The following is a 20,162-nucleotide window of genomic DNA, read 5'->3' on the forward strand; positions in this document are numbered from 1 at the left end:
TTAGGGAGATTCTCAGGGAGGACAGAATCCCTCACTAATCAGCCAAGCTCTGCCTAGAGCGAGAAGGCCCGTCTCTCCCCTCACGCATTCCCAGCTAGGCGTGCTGTAAGGAACAGCTTGATTGACCAGAGGGAGAGAGAGAGAGGATGCAGGAGGGCGGAGGGGCGGGGAACAACGGGATTTCAGAGAAAGCACCTTGAGCAACGCAGAATATTTGGACGCTTTCATCAAACCTTGCGTTCGGTAACCCTTTTCGTACGCATCTAAACTACTTAGCTCTAACGTTCCAGCTAGTCGCCAGGCATACTCGCTGCTTCATGCAGCCGGCAGCCTGAGGCCCCTGCTTGACTTTGTTCCAACTTGCCTGCCGGAGGAAGTCAGCCCCAGGACCAGGTGGCCTGACCCTTAAATAACGTTTTTGACCTCATCACTTGGTTCCCACCAGAAACAGGCATCATTTCAACCCTGCTGATGCAGACCAATCCTTTCAAGAGTGGTCAGCAACCCCTGGTGGCGGGACCAGAGTGCCCCGGTTGGCTCCACAGGTTCCTTGGAGGGAAACGTAGGACAACGGGTCTGAATCCAGTGAGGGGGCGTGGGAGGTGGCCCGATCTGGTCCTAGGGGAAGCCAAAAAGACAGCGCCAACAAGAGACAAAGCAAGAGAAGTCCAGCAATACTTGAGCACACCCAATCCCCAGCTAAGCTCATCTTAAAGAAGGTATCACAGAAGAAGCCTTTCTCCCTTCAGTTCTCATAGCTTTGGACGAGAGAAGGAAACACGGGACTGTTTTGGAGGGTGGGGGTGGGGTCTGTTTTGTTTGGCTCTTATTTCACGTAGTGAACCCCGGCTCGTGTTTTCCTTGAAGTTGCGTATTTTTCCCTTTTCCCCCTGTAATAAGCCCTGTTTTCTTGTGGTGTTGTTTGGAAGTGGGTAAATCTGTTTGTGGTAAAAGCCGGTGGAAAAGGTATCTTCAAGTGCTCCTGTCATGAGGCTGGAGCCAGATTGAGAAAGTTGATGTAGAATCCCAATCTTAGGCCCAGACCCTGTTAGTGCAGTGCAGTGCAGTGCAGTGCTGTGCAGTGCCTGGCAAAAGGTTTACACGTGCCAACTTGAATAAGGCAGGCGAGGGTCACACTGTCGTTGCGAGGGGGCCGGAGCAGCTGGGCGCAGTGGCTTGTGTCTGTAATCCAAGTGTCTGGGAAGCTGAGGCTGGTGGATTGCTTGAGCCCAGGAGTTCAAGGCTGCAGCGGGCTGTGTCGAGCAGGTGTCCGCACTGGGGTCTGCACCGACATGGGGCCTCTGAGGGAGCTTGGAGGCTCCAGGTTGCCTAAGGAGGGGTGAACCGGCCCAGGCTGGAAACAGAGCAGGTCAAAGCTCCCTTGCTGACCGGTAGTGGGACAGCACCTGTGAAGGGCTCCTGTGGCCCACCCTGGGCAAGACAGGGGGACCCAGCCTTTTGCCAGGTCCTTCCTCCTGAAAAGCTTCCCCGTAGTCCCTGTGGGCCAGGGCTCCGGAGAGATGGAGCCCTAGAGCTGGCGTAGCGGCGGGTCAGCGTGCACAGCTTGAGAGAGGGTCCTGCAGGAAGTGGGAGGGGAGCACCCCCTGGGGAAGCCCAGGGCTCCAGTGCATGGCTACAAGACATGATGGTGCTACTACCTCAGTGGCTACGGGGCAGGAGCAGGTCCAGCACAACCCATGCACCCTGGAGCAGAGAGCGCTGCATGGAAAGGGGAGGGTGCACACCTGGGCATCGCACTCCTTCCTCTGGTGCTTGTTGTGCTCTCCCGTGGGTCTCACAGGTCCCAAAGGAAAGGGCCAGCCCTGGAAGGCATCCTTCAAACATTCATTCTTGCCTTCGCGATGTTGGCTACAAAGCACCATCTCTCAGGAGCCTCATGAATTCTAGCTTCTTGGACAGGATGTGACGTTGCCAATCAACTAACAAATGCCAACTTCATATTCCTCTTTAGCTTGCAATGTCTCACCCTGGAAAGACTCGCTGGCCACAAACCAGGCCCCTTGGAGCAGGGGAACACGCGGAAGTGATTTTTGCTACTTGGCTGACCCAGCACAGGGAGCCTGAAATGCCCCTCTCCACTCTCCCACAGAAAACCCCTAGGAAATGCCCCTCTCCACTCTCCCACAGATAGAAAGTCTCCGAGCCTGCTCCGTGACACTAGACAGCCTTTCCATCTACGCAGACTTCAAGGCCTGGTGTTTTGCGTTATGGGCGTTTGGGTCAAAAAGAGGCCTCCTTCCAAGCACAGCAAAGAAACCACCACGCGTGGTGCGGATCTCCCAGGGACAGAAACCACTCAGCGGGACACAGCTGACCCCAGGGTGATTTCACCACCCCGCCGTCTGATGTGGCATGACACAGGCTACCCTTGCCCCCTGGGGCCACAGGCTCAAAGCTCCTCTCTCTCCGCTTCACAACCTGCTGCCAGTAGCCCTCCCACTTGGTGCATGTAGGGATTTGGCCCCTCCCCTCTGCCAAGTGCCCCTTCCCCTGCATTTCCCAGCCTTTCCCGCCGTTGCCTCTGGGAAGTGGGGAGGCTGCGTAAAGGGCAGGAGAGGGGAGTGGAGAATCTTTCTCTCAGGTACACTCCTGCTTGAGTACATGCTGCCATTTTGAATGATCCTTTCCAGTGGTTCAAGTAGGAGCTGGCAGGGGACAACTACGACTGTGAAGCCAGTGGGTGTTTCCTCTGTGTCTGAACTGGCTTGCCGGAGGGGAGTTTGTCAGCTCTTTGAAGGATACCACCGATATTTCAGCTAGACGCTTAAGTAGGCGCTGTGTTAACATCGTGCTGAGGTTCGGTCGTTCTTTCTGGATCTCTATGCCAGTCACAGGAACCGTAGGAAAAGTCTGGAGAATGCAGGGGGATGGGCGCTTGGAATAGGGCAGGGGCCAAAATCGCTTGGTGCACCGAGAGGAAGGCCTTCTTTCAGGCAGGCATGAAGAGGAAAGCGCAGCTGCCACACCACGTGGCCCCATGGTGCAATGGTAGCATGTCTGACTCCAGATCAGATGGTTGTGTGTTCAAATCACACTGGGGTCAAGGACCTCCTTTTACGTCCTAGGAGACAGTCACCACTTGTGGTGGCTTCCTTGCTGTCTTGCTGATGACTTGAGGCAGCAAGCAGATGCCAAAGGAGGCCTTTTTCCCCAAACAGCTCCAGGATAGCTGTTCTAAAGGGAGGCAGGTCCCAGCCCTTCCTGGTTGCCTGTCCCGGCCAGGAGCCAGAGTGCCTTCCGAGATTCCCCTGATCTAGGACAACTCCCAACCGTGGGCTGGAAGAGCACTCCAGGTGTATCGCAGGGGGGCAGAAGGCTGGGTGGGGGATGTGGCGGGACAGGACGGGGTGCTGCTGTGCTGAGCCACCCGCCTCACTTTGCCCGACCAAAACCACGCCTCGGGTGTCTCTCCTGGAGTGTCTGCGTCGAGCTGATCCCCCTTGCTAGAGCACACCTGCAAGCCTGGGGTTATTGCTGCCGCCACCCAGGCTCCGGTCTCTGTTAGGGCTCTGTGCAGCCCGGGGTACGCAGACCCTGCAGACCTTGGGGCTGGCGGCGCTTTGCCCACTAGTAGTATTTCTGGGTGCTCCTTAGGGAGATTCTCAGGGAGGACAGAATCCCTCACTAATCAGCCAAGCTCTGCCTAGAGCGAGAAGGCCCGTCTCTCCCCTCACGCATTCCCAGCTAGGCGTGCTGTAAGGTACAGCTTGATTGACCAGAGGGAGAGAGAGAGAGGATGCAGGAGGGCGGAGGGGCGGGGAACAACGGGATTTCAGAGAAAGCACCTTGAGCAACGCAGAATATTTGGACGCTTTCATCAAACCTTGCGTTCGGTAACCCTTTTCGTACGCATCTAAACTACTTAGCTCTAACGTTCCAGCTAGTCGCCAGGCATACTCGCTGCTTCATGCAGCCGGCAGCCTGAGGCCCCTGCTTGACTTTGTTCCAACTTGCCTGCCGGAGGAAGTCAGCCCCAGGACCAGGTGGCCTGACCCTTAAATAACGTTTTTGACCTCATCACTTGGTTCCCACCAGAAACAGGCATCATTTCAACCCTGCTGATGCAGACCAATCCTTTCAAGAGTGGTCAGCAACCCCTGGTGGCGGGACCAGAGTGCCCCGGTTGGCTCCACAGGTTCCTTGGAGGGAAACGTAGGACAACGGGTCTGAATCCAGTGAGGGGGCGTGGGAGGTGGCCCGATCTGGTCCTAGGATAAGCCAAAAAGACAGCGCCAACAAGAGACAAAGCAAGAGAAGTCCAGCAATATTTGAGCACACCCAATCCCCAGCTAAGCTCATCTTAAAGAAGGTATCACAGAAGAAGCCTTTCTCCCTTCAGTTCTCATAGCTTTGGACGAGAGAAGGAAACACGGGACTGTTTTGGAGGGTGGGGGTGGGGTCTGTTTTGTTTGGCTCTTATTTCACGTAGTGAACCCCGGCTCGTGTTTTCCTTGAAGTTGCGTATTTTTCCCTTTTCCCCCTGTAATAAGCCCTGTTTTCTTGTGGTGTTGTTTGGAAGTGGGTAAATCTGTTTGTGGTAAAAGCCGGTGGAAAAGGTATCTTCAAGTGCTCCTGTGATGAGGCTGGAGCCAGATTGAGAAAGTTGATGTAGAATCCCAATCTTAGGCCCAGACCCTGTTAGTGCAGTGCAGTGCAGTGCAGTGCTGTGCAGTGCCTGGCAAAAGGTTTACACGTGCCAACTTGAATAAGGCAGGCGAGGGTCACACTGTCGTTGCGAGGGGGCCGGAGCAGCTGGGCGCAGTGGCTTGTGTCTGTAATCCAAGTGTCTGGGAAGCTGAGGCTGGTGGATTGCTTGAGCCCAGGAGTTCAAGGCTGCAGCGGGCTGTGTCGAGCAGGTGTCCGCACTGGGGTCTGCACCGACATGGGGCCTCTGAGGGAGCTTGGAGGCTCCAGGTTGCCTAAGGAGGGGTGAACCGGCCCAGGCTGGAAACAGAGCAGGTCAAAGCTCCCTTGCTGACCGGTAGTGGGACAGCACCTGTGAAGGGCTCCTGTGGCCCACCCTGGGCAAGACAGGGGGACCCAGCCTTTTGCCAGGTCCTTCCTCCTGAAAAGCTACCCCGTAGTCCCTGTGGGCCAGGGCTCCGGAGAGATGGAGCCCTAGAGCTGGCGTAGCGGCGGGTCAGCGTGCACAGCTTGAGAGAGGGTCCTGCAGGAAGTGGGAGGGGAGCACCCCCTGGGGAAGCCCAGGGCTCCAGTGCATGGCTACAAGACATGATGGTGCTACTACCTCAGTGGCTACGGGGCAGGAGCAGGTCCAGCACAACCCATGCACCCTGGAGCAGAGAGCGCTGCATGGAAAGGGGAGGGTGCACACCTGGGCATCGCACTCCTTCCTCTGGTGCTTGTTGTGCTCTCCCGTGGGTCTCACAGGTCCCAAAGGAAAGGGCCAGCCCTGGAAGGCATCCTTCAAACATTCATTCTTGCCTTCGCGATGTTGGCTACAAAGCACCATCTCTCAGGAGCCTCATGAATTCTAGCTTCTTGGACAGGATGTGACGTTGCCAATCAACTAACAAATGCCAACTTCATATTCCTCTTTAGCTTGCAGTGTCTCACCCTGGAAAGACTCGCTGGCCACAAACCAGGCCCCTTGGAGCAGGGGAACACGCGGAAGTGATTTTTGCTACTTGGCTGACCCAGCACAGGGAGCCTGAAATGCCCCTCTCCACTCTCCCACAGAAAACCCCTAGGAAATGCCCCTCTCCACTCTCCCACAGATAGAAAGTCTCCGAGCCTGCTCCATGACACTAGACAGCCTTTCCATCTACGCAGACTTCAAGGCCTGGTGTTTTGCGTTATGGGCGTTTGGGTCAAAAAGAGGCCTCCTTCCAAGCACAGCAAAGAAACCACCACGCGTGGTGCGGATCTCCCAGGGACAGAAACCACTCAGCGGGACACAGCTGACCCCAGGGTGATTTCACCACCCCGCCGTCTGATGTGGCATGACACAGGCTACCCTTGCCCCCTGGGGCCACAGGCTCAAAGCTCCTCTCTCTCCGCTTCACAACCTGCTGCCAGTAGCCCTCCCACTTGGTGCATGTAGGGATTTGGCCCCTCCCCTCTGCCAAGTGCCCCTTCCCCTGCATTTCCCAGCCTTTCCCGCCGTTGCCTCTGGGAAGTGGGGAGGCTGCGTAAAGGGCAGGAGAGGGGAGTGGAGAATCTTTCTCTCAGGTACACTTCTGCTTGAGTACATGCTGCCATTTTGAATGATCCTTTCCAGTGGTTCAAGTAGGAGCTGGCAGGGGACAACTACGACTGTGAAGCCAGTGGGTGTTTCCTCTGTGTCTGAACTGGCTTGCCGGAGGGGAGTTTGTCAGCTCTTTGAAGGATACCACCGATATTTCAGCTAGACGCTTAAGTAGGCGCTGTGTTAACATCGTGCTGAGGTTCGGTCGTTCTTTCTGGATTTCTATGCCAGTCACAGGAACCGTAGGAAAAGTCTGGAGAATGCAGGGGGATGGGCGCTTGGAATAGGGCAGGGGCCAAAATCGCTTGGTGCACCGAGAGGAAGGCCTTCTTTCAGGCAGGCATGAAGAGGAAAGCGCAGCTGCCAGACCACGTGGCCCCATGGTGCAATGGTAGCATGTCTGACTCCAGATCAAATGGTTGTGTGTTCAAATCACACTGGGGTCAAGGACCTCCTTTTACGTCCTAGGAGACAGTCACCACTTGTGGTGGCTTCCTTGCTGTCTTGCTGATGACTTGAGGCAGCAAGCAGATGCCAAAGGAGGCCTTTTTCCCCAAACAGCTCCAGGATAGCTGTTCTAAAGGGAGGCAGGTCCCAGCCCTTCCTGGTTGCCTGTCCCGGCCAGGAGCCAGAGTGCCTTCCGAGATTCCCCTGATCTAGGACAACTCCCAACCGTGGGCTGGAAGAGCACTCCAGGTGTATCGCAGGGGGGCAGAAGGCTGGGTGGGGGATGTGGCGGGACAGGACGGGGTGCTGCTGTGCTGAGCCACCCGCCTCACTTTGCCCGACCAAAACCACGCCTCGGGTGTCTCTCCTGGAGTGTCTGCGTCGAGCTGATCCCCCTTGCTAGAGCACACCTGCAAGCCTGGGGTTATTGCTGCCGCCACCCAGGCTCCGGTCTCTGTTAGGGCTCTGTGCAGCCCGGGGTACGCAGACCCTGCAGACCTTGGGGCTGGCGGCGCTTTGCCCACTAGTAGTATTTCTGGGTGCTCCTTAGGGAGATTCTCAGGGAGGACAGAATCCCTCACTAATCAGCCAAGCTCTGCCTAGAGCGAGAAGGCCCGTCTCTCCCCTCACGCATTCCCAGCTAGGCGTGCTGTAAGGAACAGCTTGATTGACCAGAGGGAGAGAGAGAGAGGATGCAGGAGGGCGGAGGGGCGGGGAACAACGGGATTTCAGAGAAAGCACCTTGAGCAACGCAGAATATTTGGACGCTTTCATCAAACCTTGCGTTCGGTAACCCTTTTCGTACGCATCTAAACTACTTAGCTCTAACGTTCCAGCTAGTCGCCAGGCATACTCGCTGCTTCATGCAGCCGGCAGCCTGAGGCCCCTGCTTGACTTTGTTCCAACTTGCCTGCCGGAGGAAGTCAGCCCCAGGACCAGGTGGCCTGACCCTTAAATAACGTTTTTGACCTCATCACTTGGTTCCCACCAGAAACAGGCATCATTTCAACCCTGCTGATGCAGACCAATCCTTTCAAGAGTGGTCAGCAACCCCTGGTGGCGGGACCAGAGTGCCCCGGTTGGTTCCACAGGTTCCTTGGAGGGAAACGTAGGACAACGGGTCTGAATCCAGTGAGGGGGCGTGGGAGGTGGCCCGATCTGGTCCTAGGGGAAGCCAAAAAGACAGCGCCAACAAGAGACAAAGCAAGAGAAGTCCAGCAATACTTGAGCACACCCAATCCCCAGCTAAGCTCATCTTAAAGAAGGTATCACAGAAGAAGCCTTTCTCCCTTCAGTTCTCATAGCTTTGGACGAGAGAAGGAAACACGGGACTGTTTTGGAGGGTGGGGGTGGGGTCTGTTTTGTTTGGCTCTTATTTCACGTAGTGAACCCCGGCTCGTGTTTTCCTTGAAGTTGCGTATTTTTCCCTTTTCCCCCTGTAATAAGCCCTGTTTTCTTGTGGTGTTGTTTGGAAGTGGGTAAATCTGTTTGTGGTAAAAGCCGGTGGAAAAGGTATGTTCAAATGCTCCTGTGATGAGGCTGGAGCCAGATTGAGAAAGTTGATGTAGAATCCCAATCTTAGGCCCAGACCCTGTTAGTGCAGTGCAGTGCAGTGCAGTGCAGTGCAGTGCTGTGCAGTGCCTGGCAAAAGGTTTACACGTGCCAAGTTGAATAAGGCAGAGCGAGGGTCACACTGTCATTGCGAGGGGGCCAGAGCAGCTGGGCGCAGTGGCTTGTGTCTGTAATCCAAGTGTCTGGGAAGCTGAGGCTGGTGGATTGCTTGAGCCCAGGAGTTCAAGGCTGCAGCGGGCTGTGTCGAGCAGGTGTCCGCACTGGGGTCTGCACCAACATGGGGCCTCTGAGGGAGCTTGGAGGCTCCAGGTTGCCTAAGGAGCGGTGAACCGGCCCAGGCTGGAAATAGAGCAGGTCAAATCTCCCTTGCTGACCGGTAGTGGGATAGCACCTGTGAAGGGCTCCTGTGGCCTGCCCTGAGCAAGACAGGGGGACCCAGCCTTTTGCCAGGTCCTTCCTCCTGAAAAGCTACCCCGTAGGTCCTGTGGGCCAGGGCTCCGGAGAAATGGAGCCCTAGAGCTGGCGTAGCGGCGGGTCAGCGTGCACAGCTTGAGAAGGGGTCCTGCAGGAAGTGGGAGGGGAGCACCCCCTGGGGAAGCCCAGGGCTCCAGTGCATGGCTACAAGACATGATGGTGCTACTACCTCAGTGGCTACGGGGCAGGAGCAGGTCCAGCACAACCCATGCACCCTGGAGCAGAGAGCACTGCATGTCAAGGGGATGGTGCACACCTGGGCATCGCACTCCTTCCTCTGGTGCTTGTTGTGCTCTCCCGTGGGTCTCACAGGTCCCAAAGGAAAGGGCCAGCACTGGAAGGCATCCTCCAAACATTCATTCTTGCCTGCACAATGGTGGCTACAAAGGACCATCTCTCAGGATCATCATAAATTCTAATTTATTGGACAGGGTGTGAAGTTACCAAGAAAATGAGAAATGTACACTCTGAGTTATGAGGGATACTGGTCACTTTAGCACATACACACGCGCATGCTCTCACTCATACCGATGGCATTAAAACCCATGTAATATAATGTATAGTCCCTGCTGTAGTGATTTTCTTAGCACTGGAGTCAGTATATCTACCTGCCCTTTATTCTGCTCAAAGTGGCCAGCTCCCTTTATGGTGATGTCTTCTGCAGAAGTGGGTCTCCTGCTTGTCCTTCTGTGTTGGTAGGTGAGGTGCTGGATTTTAGGGCACCACTTAGGGTTATGCTTCACTGGCTTTTATCCCTTTCTGGCAGACTTGTGTGATAGATTAGCATCATCTTGGCTGCCCAATCCGAAGATCACTGTCCAACGTGAGTTTTGAGTAGTACGTGGCAGCTGTTAGTCACAGCGGTCTCTGCTTGCTGGTACTGGAGTTTCGGGAGTCCACCCTTGACTTATTGACTTAATTGCTTTATTGTCATGGGTTACAAGAATAGTCAATAGGCTGGATGCTTAGTTCCAGGAATCAGTTCCTTGGCTTTATTAGCTTAAAATGGCTTGTAGAGTTTTGTAATTGTAAGTTCCTCTGGCTAGGCTATTGTCGATGAACAGCCAGAGATACTTGGTTTGTCATTCATACTCCCTTTCATTCAAGGGACTTCCCAATATAGCAGATTTTATCACTTTACAAGTACTATTTCAATGCAGTTTTGAACAATGGTCCAGGGTGTAATTTCATTCTATGGGGAGTACATTCCTTAAGGGTTTAAAAGTATAAAATATAAAATACAAAATGCCATGATAAAGACAAGACAGATGAAATATAAAAATACAGTGAGAGAAATACATAAAAAGGCAATGTGAGATAGTGAGGATCAAAGGCTACTGAGGACAGTAAGTGAGTTAGGTTAGCACCAGGATATATTTACAGTCTTTGAGGTGGATATTTTACTTCTTTTGTTTTCTTTAGTGACACTAAGTTTAATTGATATGTAGATGTAGCTTCTAGTTTTTTTCCTACAGAAAGCCACTTCAGCTTTCTGGCTTGCTCTGAGCAAAGCCACACCCATGCAAACAGTGTGCTATGCCTCTGGCAATACTTAGAAGGAAAAAGAAATGCACAAAATGGTGGGGCGGAGGCGGTGGGGTGTGCAGGCAAGCATGGGCTTCTGTTATATTAATGTCCAGAAGGGAAATATACCAAGGCAGAGGTTCTGCTGCAACAACCCCCCAAGTGTTGGGGGAGCAGCAGCAGGGACCAAGATTATCATGGGCAAGAGTACCCACCTGGCACTGGAAGAAATCAAAGACCTGGAGTTCTCCATCCCCTGTGAGAATGTAAGGATCCTTGAGATGGTGTTTGTCCTGGGGCTGACTGGACAGAAAGCAAGGGAGAAGACTGACACCAAGGTCAAAGTGAAATTGGGACCATGGAATATGCGCAACTTGAAGATGGGTAGGGTGTGGTTGGTAGGGTGTGGTGTTCACAAAGACACAGTTGCTACCAGTGCTTCTGTACACCACACTGGGCCTGCTCACCTCAGAGCAAAACATCCATAGAGTCCAGTGGGCCATGCATCTCTTCCTCTGAGGTTCCTGATGGAAGAAATTAAGAAGGATCATTCTCTACAAGAAAAAAAGACTAGGGGGATCAAGGAATGCCAGACATGTCCTCCTTCTACTTACCAGTGCTGCGTGTTGGCCCATTCTTCAGGACTGCATATTCTATTATATTCCTTGCTGGCCTGATGAGATCCAAGCATCTCCATGTAATTCAGGGGTGCCAGAGTGCTTCTGCTTCACTGCCTGGACCACAATCATCGACCAGGTTTCATAGAAGAGCTGCTTCAACAGAAGGAGCTTTTTTCAGGTTAGCAACAGGAAGAACACAAAAGCAGGTCCTTGAAGGACACCTTACGAGTCAAGGGGCAGTTCAGGAAAAGGAAGGACTAAGTACAAGTGGTGCAGCACAAGCAAAGTGCAAGGGCATGTGAATGACCCAAGAGTAGAGGCTCTAGCAGCACTCACCTCACACACACAGGGTAGAAGGACTTAGCAACCAGTGGTCCCAAAGGAAGAAGAACAAGGTAATGACCCTGGTGGGATCTGAATACACAACTTTTTCACATGAAATCACACCAGCTTCCATTGTATTACATGGGTACAGCATTTGTCTGCCCCCCATCATCTCCTCCTCCCCATCCTTCCTCTTGCTCTAGGTGGGCATCCCACCCTAGCATTTCCTGAAAGAACTCCTGCTCAATAAACCAAAATAAGCAAACTCAGCCACCATCATTGCCACATTTTGGGCAGAAGTCCAAGTAGTGGTGATCTTTCTCATCTAGCCATCTTGGCACAGAGAATCTGAAGTGACCCTCCCCACCCATCAAGGAGTAAACAAAGCACTCTGGTCTACTCCAGTTCACCATGCCCATTTCTCTTTTGACCTACCCATCGATGTATCCCTTGTTCCACCACCAACATTCTTCCCTGTGTGGGCAGTCTTTCAGAGGGACCCAAAACTCACCCAGATAAAAAAGGAGCCAGACCCTGGTGACACAACATGCTGAATGGAAGCCAGATAAGCTATCATGGTACCACACTGTCAGAAGAAAAGGGTCACTGTCTCTCTTCTCCATCACATCTCAACCAGGATGCTTTCCTCTTTGCAGTGTATAGAATGAAGATTTTACAAGGAAAAAGAAGTCTTAAGTGACCCATGAAATCAATTGATTCCCTTACTTCTGCCTCAGCTGAAATGCCACTGCCTGAAACAGGCAGTTGGTTTTAAACTTTGCATGGAGCAGGAACCAAAATGGGGTGCAAACACCCAAGCGCACCCACTCACCAAAATACCCCCTTGCTTCAGTGTTTCTTGGAAGATCTCAATCATACTCCTCTTTGCCCTGCAATGTGTCACACTGGAAAGACTCACTGACCACAAAGAAGGACCCTTTGAGCAGGAGAACATGCTGAAGTGATTTTTGCTACTTGGCTGACCCAGTACAGGGAGCCTGAAATGCCCCTCTCTACTCTGCAACAGAAAAAAATAAAGTTTCCTAGCCTACTCCATCACACCAGACAGCTTTTCTATCTATGCAGACTTCGAGGTATGGTGTTTTTCATTATGGGCATTTTTGGTTAAAAAATAAGAAGGCCTCCTTACAAACAACAGCAAAGCCACCACGCATGGTGAGGATCTCCCAGGGACAGAATCTACTCAGAAGGGTGCAGTTGACCCCAGTGTGATTTGAACACACAACCTTCTGATCTGGAGTCAGACATGCTACCATTGCATTGTAGCAGACAGCCCCCTTTTCTTCCTGCCTGCAGTTGCTCTCCCCTCCTTGGATATCTTTTTCCTCTTCTACCTTTTCTTCCTTCCTCTTTCTTTCACTTTAAGATGAGGAATTGTGTTTTAAAATTTGCATGTGTGCATTTAGTATCTCCCCTTGTATTTTGGTATTTTTATCTATTTGTGTGCCATGGCATTACTTTTGTAGCTTATATTTTATACTCCTCACCTTTCAACTAAATGTGTTTAGTTTCAGAAGTAAGTTATACATTGTAACAATGTTAACAAGGGCAGTAGTCAAACTGCTGTTTCCCAGTATCAGGTGAGCCCCTGAAAGAGCGAGTGAATCAGTGATTGAATGTGTAACACAGTAGCAGGCAGTAATTAACACCTAGGGAAACTGCAGATCAACCAAGGGAAGAAATCAATAGGAGACAATGTAGCAACCAGGAAATCTCTACAGTCACTGTTCAAGGGCTAGAAGCCCTGGCCTGAGTTAATCAATGCCAGGGACCAACTTTTGGGCATGAATATCTCCAGATCAACCACTCCCAGAGCCCTATTCAAAATTCATTAATGGACTCCCAAACCTGCATGTACATGCGGACGACTCCTGGGGCTGACAGATGCCATCCAGTAGCCACCGAGGGGGAAGTCCCACGAGGGTCAATGACCCCTGGATTGGGCAAACCTGAAAACCGGGCAGTCACCAAAGTCTGCCAAGAATAGAAAAAAAGCAGTGAAAAGTGACCCTCAGTGGCGCCCTCTTGAGCTCCAACTTGACCAGCACCCAACTGTCCAGCCAGAAGGACCAGCTGGCGACCCCCTTCTGGAGGATAACACTATGCTGAAAGAAGCCTCGACGGCAGACTCCAGTGCCTGTGGGATAGGTATACCTGACTCTTGTAGCTCACTACTGTGTGTGCGCGTGGGGGACCAGCCCCAAGGTTTATGATTTAACTTCATTACAGTGCTTCAATCCGCCTAATAAACCAGAATTTTAAGGATCCCGAGTTGGACATTTGTAGCCAACAGCATCATGGGGCCACATGCTCAAAAGGTCTTTTTCTTTGCTTCACAACTTTCTGCCAAAAGCCCTAACACTTGGTGCATGTAGGGATTTTCTCCCCTCCCCTCTCCCAAGTGCCCATTTCACTGCATGTTCCAGACTTTCCCTATTTTGCCTGTAACTTTCATATTAATCCAAACAGAACATCCTAACCTCAGCATGGTTTTAACACAGAACTTACATAAGCTTCTAGCTGAAATATAGGTTTAATCTTTCAAAGAGTTGCCAAACTACTCTACAGCAACTAAGTATAAACACAAAGGGAAAAAAAAATCATTAAAGATTACATTATAGTAAATAAATCATTAAAGATTACTTAAGTAAATGAAGAATCTTTCTCCTTTTCTTAGGTTTATACTTGTATACTATCAGCAATTACAATTTATTTTTGAAACAAGAGGAAAGGTAAGTCCTTTAACCATTACTGGGAAACCAGAAGCAGCAACAGCATGGTAGAGGGGAGTGGGGGAAGGAGTAGAAAAAGACTCCTTGGGGCTCAGTGTTAAGGGTGGCTCTTATGCCACTTCAGGAACTGAATGGGGGAGCATTAGGAACACTGTGAAACTAGCACCCAAGCAGGGATGACAGACGAGGCATGAAGCCCCTGGGGTGCGACAACCCTTGGGTAGCCCTGGGCGGTGCTGAGGATTGGCAAAGCATGCATGGCCATGCAGGGCCAGCGCTGTCAAAAAGGTGGGGAGGTGAGGCAAGAAAGACCCAAAGGGTAAAATAGAAAGAAAAAAAGTTTTAAAACAGGGGGGTTAATGCTGTAATATGAGGTGCACCTACAAACTCTAGGCACTCCTGGATCGCAGTAACTGGAGATGCAGGAAACAGGAATTGACATGTAAATAGGGTAAGCTGATAAGATCATAAGAGACTTGTAGATGGGGCATGGGGGTGGGCATGTGCTCCCCCCCCCCTTCCCCAAATTGGCCCTTGCCCGCCGGGGAGGGAGTGCTAAAAGAAGCCTCTGGCTGGTGCCCTCCCCCCCCCCCCGATCATTGGGACACCCAAAGAAGCGCTGCCAGCACTTCCGGTTGGCGATTGGCCCCTGGGGCCGCCACCCTCATCAGTGATCAGCCGCTGGTGGACCCCACCCTGGAGATCAACCACTGGTGGTCCCCCAGAGCCAGGAGGCAGTAATCACCCCTGGATAAAACAATGCCTGTGACTGAGCCAACGATGCTTTGCTGACTGACAGAAAAATTGTGCTTTTGCGAGGTTCTGATTGGTGGCCAGTGCAGGGAGAGTGTTTTCCAAAGAGCACCCCACCTTTGTGCCCTGAGGTCCCCCTAGCATGCACCCAGGATTTCTCTGGTCAGGGTGATGGCTGCAAGCGTCCAAAGATGCTTTGCCCAGCAGGCAACAATTCCTTTTGGTATTCAAATTTGGGGCTCCCCTGGAAACCACAAGAGTCCCCCCGGTGATGGGAGGAGAGAAAAAGCAGGTATGCCAGGGGTGGGGGCATGTGGGGTATGGGTAGGCTGGTGATCAATGCCCGCTAAAAAGAGATAAGCTGTGTTTGCATAGTTTCCAATTGTGCTGCCTGAGGCAGAATTGCAAGCATGCGTGAAGTTGTTTTATGAAATGATGAATGATGCTGCATGGAAAAGCAAATTTAGAAAAAGTAAAAGCCCCTTACTGGTTTTCCCCAACATTAACCTTGCAAGTACATTTTTTCGGGGAAAGCACTCAAAAATGCTTCACTGACCAGCAGAAAAGCTGCCCTTGTGCGGGGTTCTGATTAGTGGTGTGCACGGGGAGACAGTTTATGGAACTCCAAACCAAAAAAAACCCATGTCTCACCCCAAGTCCACCTCTCCTCCTCCCTCCCCATATGGCTTATGCTGGCCACCTGAGGTCCACTTGAAGCTGGAGGTGAGGGCTGGCCAAGGTAGCCTTTCACATTTCCCAAAAACAGTGCCCCTAGTTACCAAGGTCCCCCAAACATGAAGCCGGGCTTCCAAGGTGTTGGCTGCAAGCATCCAAAGATGGTTCACCTAGCAGGCAACAATTCCTTTGGGTCTTTGAATTAGGGGACTGCAGTGCCTACCCCCAACAGCTCAGATTAGTGGCCAGTGCAGGGAGAGTGTTTCCCCAAAAGAGCAGCCCACCTTAGTGCCACGAGGTCCCCCTAGCACGCACTCCAGCTTTCTCTGGCTAGGGTGATGGCTGAAAGCATCCAAAGAGGCTTTGCTCAGCAGGTAACAATTTCTTCCAGTCTTTGAATTAGGGGCTCCACTGAAAACCCCAAGCATCCCCCCAGTGATGGGAGGGGGAAAAAGTGGATACTATGTAGATATGTCAGGAAGAACACCAAGAGAGAGCATCCAGCAATGAATAACTGGTTGAATGGAAGAAATTTGGGGGGAGTGGGGAGGAGTGTAACTGAAAGCCACACAAAAAATAAAACCAATCATGAAATACGTTCTTAAACTACCCCCGATGTAATTTAGTACTAGGAGGTCAGAAGGGTAAAATTGTTATGAGGTGCCCCCTAGCATTTACCAGTAATAACATATTAACTCATTATGTGTCTTAAATGCATTATGTCACATAAATGTAACAGCATTCGTTGTGGTATATTGTGAGAGTAAAATAAACCTAGGGAATATCTTTAACTAGAGCAGAGGTAGGCAATGTATTTTGGCCAGAGTGCCAAAAAACACCACAATGCCTGCCTCGGAAGGTGCCAGAGTGCTGGCATGGCAGAAAAACAAAATAAGGGCAAAGGGTACATGGCAGGATGCCCTGCTTGCGCCCCTTGCCCCCCTTCCAAAACCCCTGCCCCGCAGCCCTGCCGCCCTGTGCCCCCCACCCAAAGCCCCTGCCCCCCAGTCCTACTGCCCCTTACCCCCCACCCAAAGCCCCTGCCCCCCTGTGCCCCCACCGAAAGCCCCTGCTCCCCAGCCCAGGCTCTGTGGCTGTCAGCAGCTACCCCAGCTCTGGGTAGCTGCTGGGGCCCGGGTTGCTTCCAGCAGGGCTTGCAGCATCCCAACTGCCTGCTGGGAGCAGCCCGGGCTCCCGGCTGGCAGCAGCTCCCCAGAGCCAGGGCTGGCTACAGCTGGGAGGCTGCAAACAGCTGTGCTGGGCTCCGGCATCAGCTCCACACCGGCACATCAGAGCGGGCAGTGTGGGATGGGGCCGGAGGTGCCCATTCAGTTGCCGCCAGTATGGAGAATGCTGGAGCTGTGGAGCCTGGCGCAGCTGTTTGCAGCCTGCCTGCTGTTTGCCACAGCTGCCCAGAGCCTGGGCTGGCTACAAACAGCTGCGCCAGGCTCCAGAAGCCTGCTATCGCCTCTTGTGCCAGGAGCGGGGGAGAGACCGGGGCTGCGCTGCCTCAGGCCCCTCCCCCACCACCCGCTCTGACGCGTGGGTGCACGTGCCAGTGCAGAGCTGATGCTGGAGCCTGGCGCAGCTGTTTGGAGCCTCCCAGCTGCAGCAGGCCCAGGCTCTGGGGAGCTGCTGCCAGCCAGGAGCCCGGGCTGCTCCCAGCAGGCAGCTGGGATGCTGCAAGCCCTGCTGGGAGCGGCCCAGGCTCCATCGCTGGCAGCAGCTACCCAGAGCTGTGGCTGGCTGTAGCGTGCCAAGTAAAATGGCCTAGCGTGCCATGCTTGGCACACGTGCCTGGGGTTGCTGACCCCTGAACTAGAGTAACCCGATGATGTGTACAAACTCTCCTCTACTCTTTTCCTCTTCTTTCCTTGTTTTACATCAGCTGTATGTTCTCTCATTCTGCAGCAGGTAGAGGGCAGATTCGGACCCTGGTTTCTAACATTTCAGTCTTCACTGGATTCTTCAATTGGACCCTCCTGATTCTTTTAGATGCCCATACCCTGTACTGTCAGTCTTCTCTCTCCCATTAGAGATATCACCCTGAAGCTGTTTTATTTCCAAACCTTCTGAACATTTTCTCACTTGTTCTGTGCCACAAACCTCCCCAGTAAACTAGATTCCATCCTCCAGCTCCATTTTCAGTATGAACTGGGAACCCATACTAGACGTACTGACCCATTATTATGAATTAAGCAAGCCTTCTTGCCCAGCAGGGAGTGAGCCTCTGATGGTGTGTTGGGCAAGTGAGGAAGCTATCTAAAGGCCAGGAGAGGAGAATGGAGAATATTTCTCTCAGGTACACTCCTGCTTGAGCAGATGCTGCAATTGTTTGATGATCATTTCCAGTGGTTCAAGTATGAGATGGCAGGTGACAACTAAAACTGTGAAGTCAGTGGGTGTTTCCTGTTTGTACTTGGTTGCTGTAGGGTAGTTTGAAAGATACAACCTATATTTCAGCTAGAAGCTTATGTAAATTCTGTGTTAAAATAATGCTGAAGTTAGGATGTTCTGTTTGGATTTCTATGCAGGTCACAGGAACTGTAGGAAAAGTCTGGAAAATGCAGTGGAAAGGACACCTGGAATAGGGAAGGGGGCAAAATCCCTACGTGCACCAAGTGAGAGGCATTCTTTCAGTAAGTTAAGAGGAGAGAGAGAAAAGCTGCTAAGTATGTGGCTCCATGGTGTAAGGGTAGCATATCTGACTCCAGATCAGACAGTTGTGTGTTCAAATCACACTGGGGTCAACTACTTCCTCTTAAGTCCTGTGAGATCCTCCCCACTTGTGGTGGTTTCCTTGCTGTGTTGGTGATGATGCAGCAAGCAGATGCCAAAGGAGGCCTTTTTCCCAAAAATGGCCATAATGAAAAAACACCAGGCCTGCCTCAAAGCCTGGGGTAGATGGAAAGGTTGTCTGGTGTGATAAAGTAGACTAGGAAACTTTCTTTTCCTGTGGGAAAGTGGACACGGGTACTTCAGGTTCCCTGTGCTGGGTCAGCCAACTAGTACAAATCAATTCAGCATTGCCTTCGGCTCAGAGTCCCTACTTGTGCTGAATGAGTCTATTCAATGTGATACATTACAGGGTGAAGAAAAAGGCCAGGAAAAGCAGATGGTTGACTCTCGAGCTGTAAGGGGACTCCTGTCTAGGGAGGCTGGACCTGCCCAGTCCTTCCCAGAACCACTGTCTCCAGGAATGTGCCTTGGCCCCATTCTTGGTAGTTCCTGGCTCCGGTCCAGGCTGATCAGACACACACCAGAGTTGCCTAATTGCAGAGCAGCTGGAGTTGTGACTTCCAGGCCCAGGACAGCTGTTTCCACTTTGGACAGCTGCTTTGGTTTATGACCTGGTGCTGCCTATAGGTGAAAAGCTGATGGTGCAGGGGCCTTTGTAAAGCCCCTGGGCTCCATTGTACTGCACTGATCCAAACCCAGAGCCTTGTGTCCCAGCTGGCCATGAGGGGCAGCTGTCTGTATGACACTTCTAACTGGGGCAGACTAGGAACAACACTGCCTAAAGAAGCCACTCAGATGTCAGTACAGACCCACAGGGGTCCTGGTCACACCACAGTGCTTTGATGCCATCAAAGAGAGCTAGCTGGAGGATGAATACAAGGGGGATAGACAGAAGCCTGGCTATGGTGGATGGGCCCTTTTGGGCAGCTTCAGAGCCTCTGAGGTGGTGGCCAGGGTTGCAGACCCTTTTCCTTCACACTGCCATTATTGCAGAGGGTTCAGCGTTTCTGCAAGGCCCTCCCTGAGCCTATCTCAGAGGAGCAACAACAGGAGAGAAATCTGGACTGAGGGAAATGGGGTCCAAAGTTGCCTGGTTCTGCACCTCTGATGTGTTGGGTGGCTGCAGGGTGGAAAGTGGCAACATCTCCTCTGCCCCAAAATACCCGTACACGCTGCCAGGACATTTTTCAACCATGTATCTGGTTATACTAGTGTGCCTCTTAGTTAGACAGCATAATGTGATTCAGGATGCCATGTGATGGATATTCCTGTGCCCCCTGCAATGTTACTTCCCCTGGCTAATTCCTCCCACTTGTTCCTTGCACCTTGTTCCCAGTTTAGTGTTTTCCAACTAGAGCTCCTCACCAGTGGGTCCTGCTCTGCCCATCTGCTGGATCCTCCCAGCATCAGGTCTTTTCTTTCCATGCAGGTATTTGCAGACCATAAGCATATCACACAGTACCAAGCTCTTCAATAAGCTTTTGTCAGGTAAGCTTTTCACACTTAGGTCCTGCTGTTCTCTTTGACCTTTTGATTACCCCTTCTTCCCCCATCAACCTTTTTTTTTTTTTTTAAAAGACGCATGACTTGGCCACAGAGTCCCTGACTTGGCCAGATGCTGCCAGTGGGGGGAATGCTGTCTCCTGCTGCCAGTCCTGCTCCCTGCCCCTACATCCAGAGGCTATCTGCCCTCACCACTGAGACATGAGACTGTTTCTCCCTGTGTGACACAACATGGGTCTGAGTTGCAGGTGAGGCAGCTTCAATAGAGTTGATGCACATGCTGAACTAGAGCTGGTGCAACTCAGGGATGGTTCCTCCTCTACTGGAATGGCCACACCTTGGTCTTAAAGCTCAGTGGGGAAGCCTGGACTACAGCATGGAGTGACACCCCTCCTGCTCCCACTTCCCTGGGCAAGAAACCACATGTTGAGGGTCTCGGGGCTTTCAGGAGTGGCTGCAGCTGCTACCAGGAGCAGCTGCAGTGATCAGCCAGCACTTGCTCCCAGAAGTGACTGCAGCCACTCCTTGGAAGCGGTTGCAAGCACAGCA

General features: G+C 52.1%; 1 long non-coding RNA gene and 3 other non-coding genes across 4 annotated transcripts; 3 read left to right on the forward strand and 1 right to left on the reverse strand.

The window, feature by feature from the left end:
• The first annotated feature begins 2,992 nt into the window (after positions 1-2,992).
• Positions 2,993-3,064, forward strand: TRNAW-CCA (transfer RNA tryptophan (anticodon CCA)). The gene has a single exon. It is a non-coding gene; the product is annotated as a tRNA-Trp (tRNA).
• A 3,539-nt stretch (positions 3,065-6,603) lies between these two features.
• TRNAW-CCA (transfer RNA tryptophan (anticodon CCA)) lies at positions 6,604-6,675 on the forward strand. Its single transcript has one exon. It is a non-coding gene; the product is annotated as a tRNA-Trp (tRNA).
• Positions 6,676-9,125: 2,450 nt separating this feature from the next.
• Positions 9,126-16,320, reverse strand: LOC132244133 (uncharacterized). The gene is made up of 2 exons (XR_009455731.1): positions 10,861-16,320; positions 9,126-10,770 (listed from the first exon to the last, which is right to left on the reverse strand). It is a non-coding gene; the product is annotated as an uncharacterized LOC132244133 (long non-coding RNA).
• Positions 16,321-18,049: 1,729 nt separating this feature from the next.
• On the forward strand, positions 18,050-18,121 carry TRNAW-CCA (transfer RNA tryptophan (anticodon CCA)). The gene has a single exon. It is a non-coding gene; the product is annotated as a tRNA-Trp (tRNA).
• The last annotated feature ends 2,041 nt before the right edge of the window (positions 18,122-20,162 follow it).

Source organism: Alligator mississippiensis, chromosome 11, assembly GCF_030867095.1.
Source record: "Alligator mississippiensis isolate rAllMis1 chromosome 11, rAllMis1, whole genome shotgun sequence".
In the NCBI taxonomy this organism is placed as follows: domain Eukaryota; kingdom Metazoa; phylum Chordata; order Crocodylia; family Alligatoridae; genus Alligator; species Alligator mississippiensis.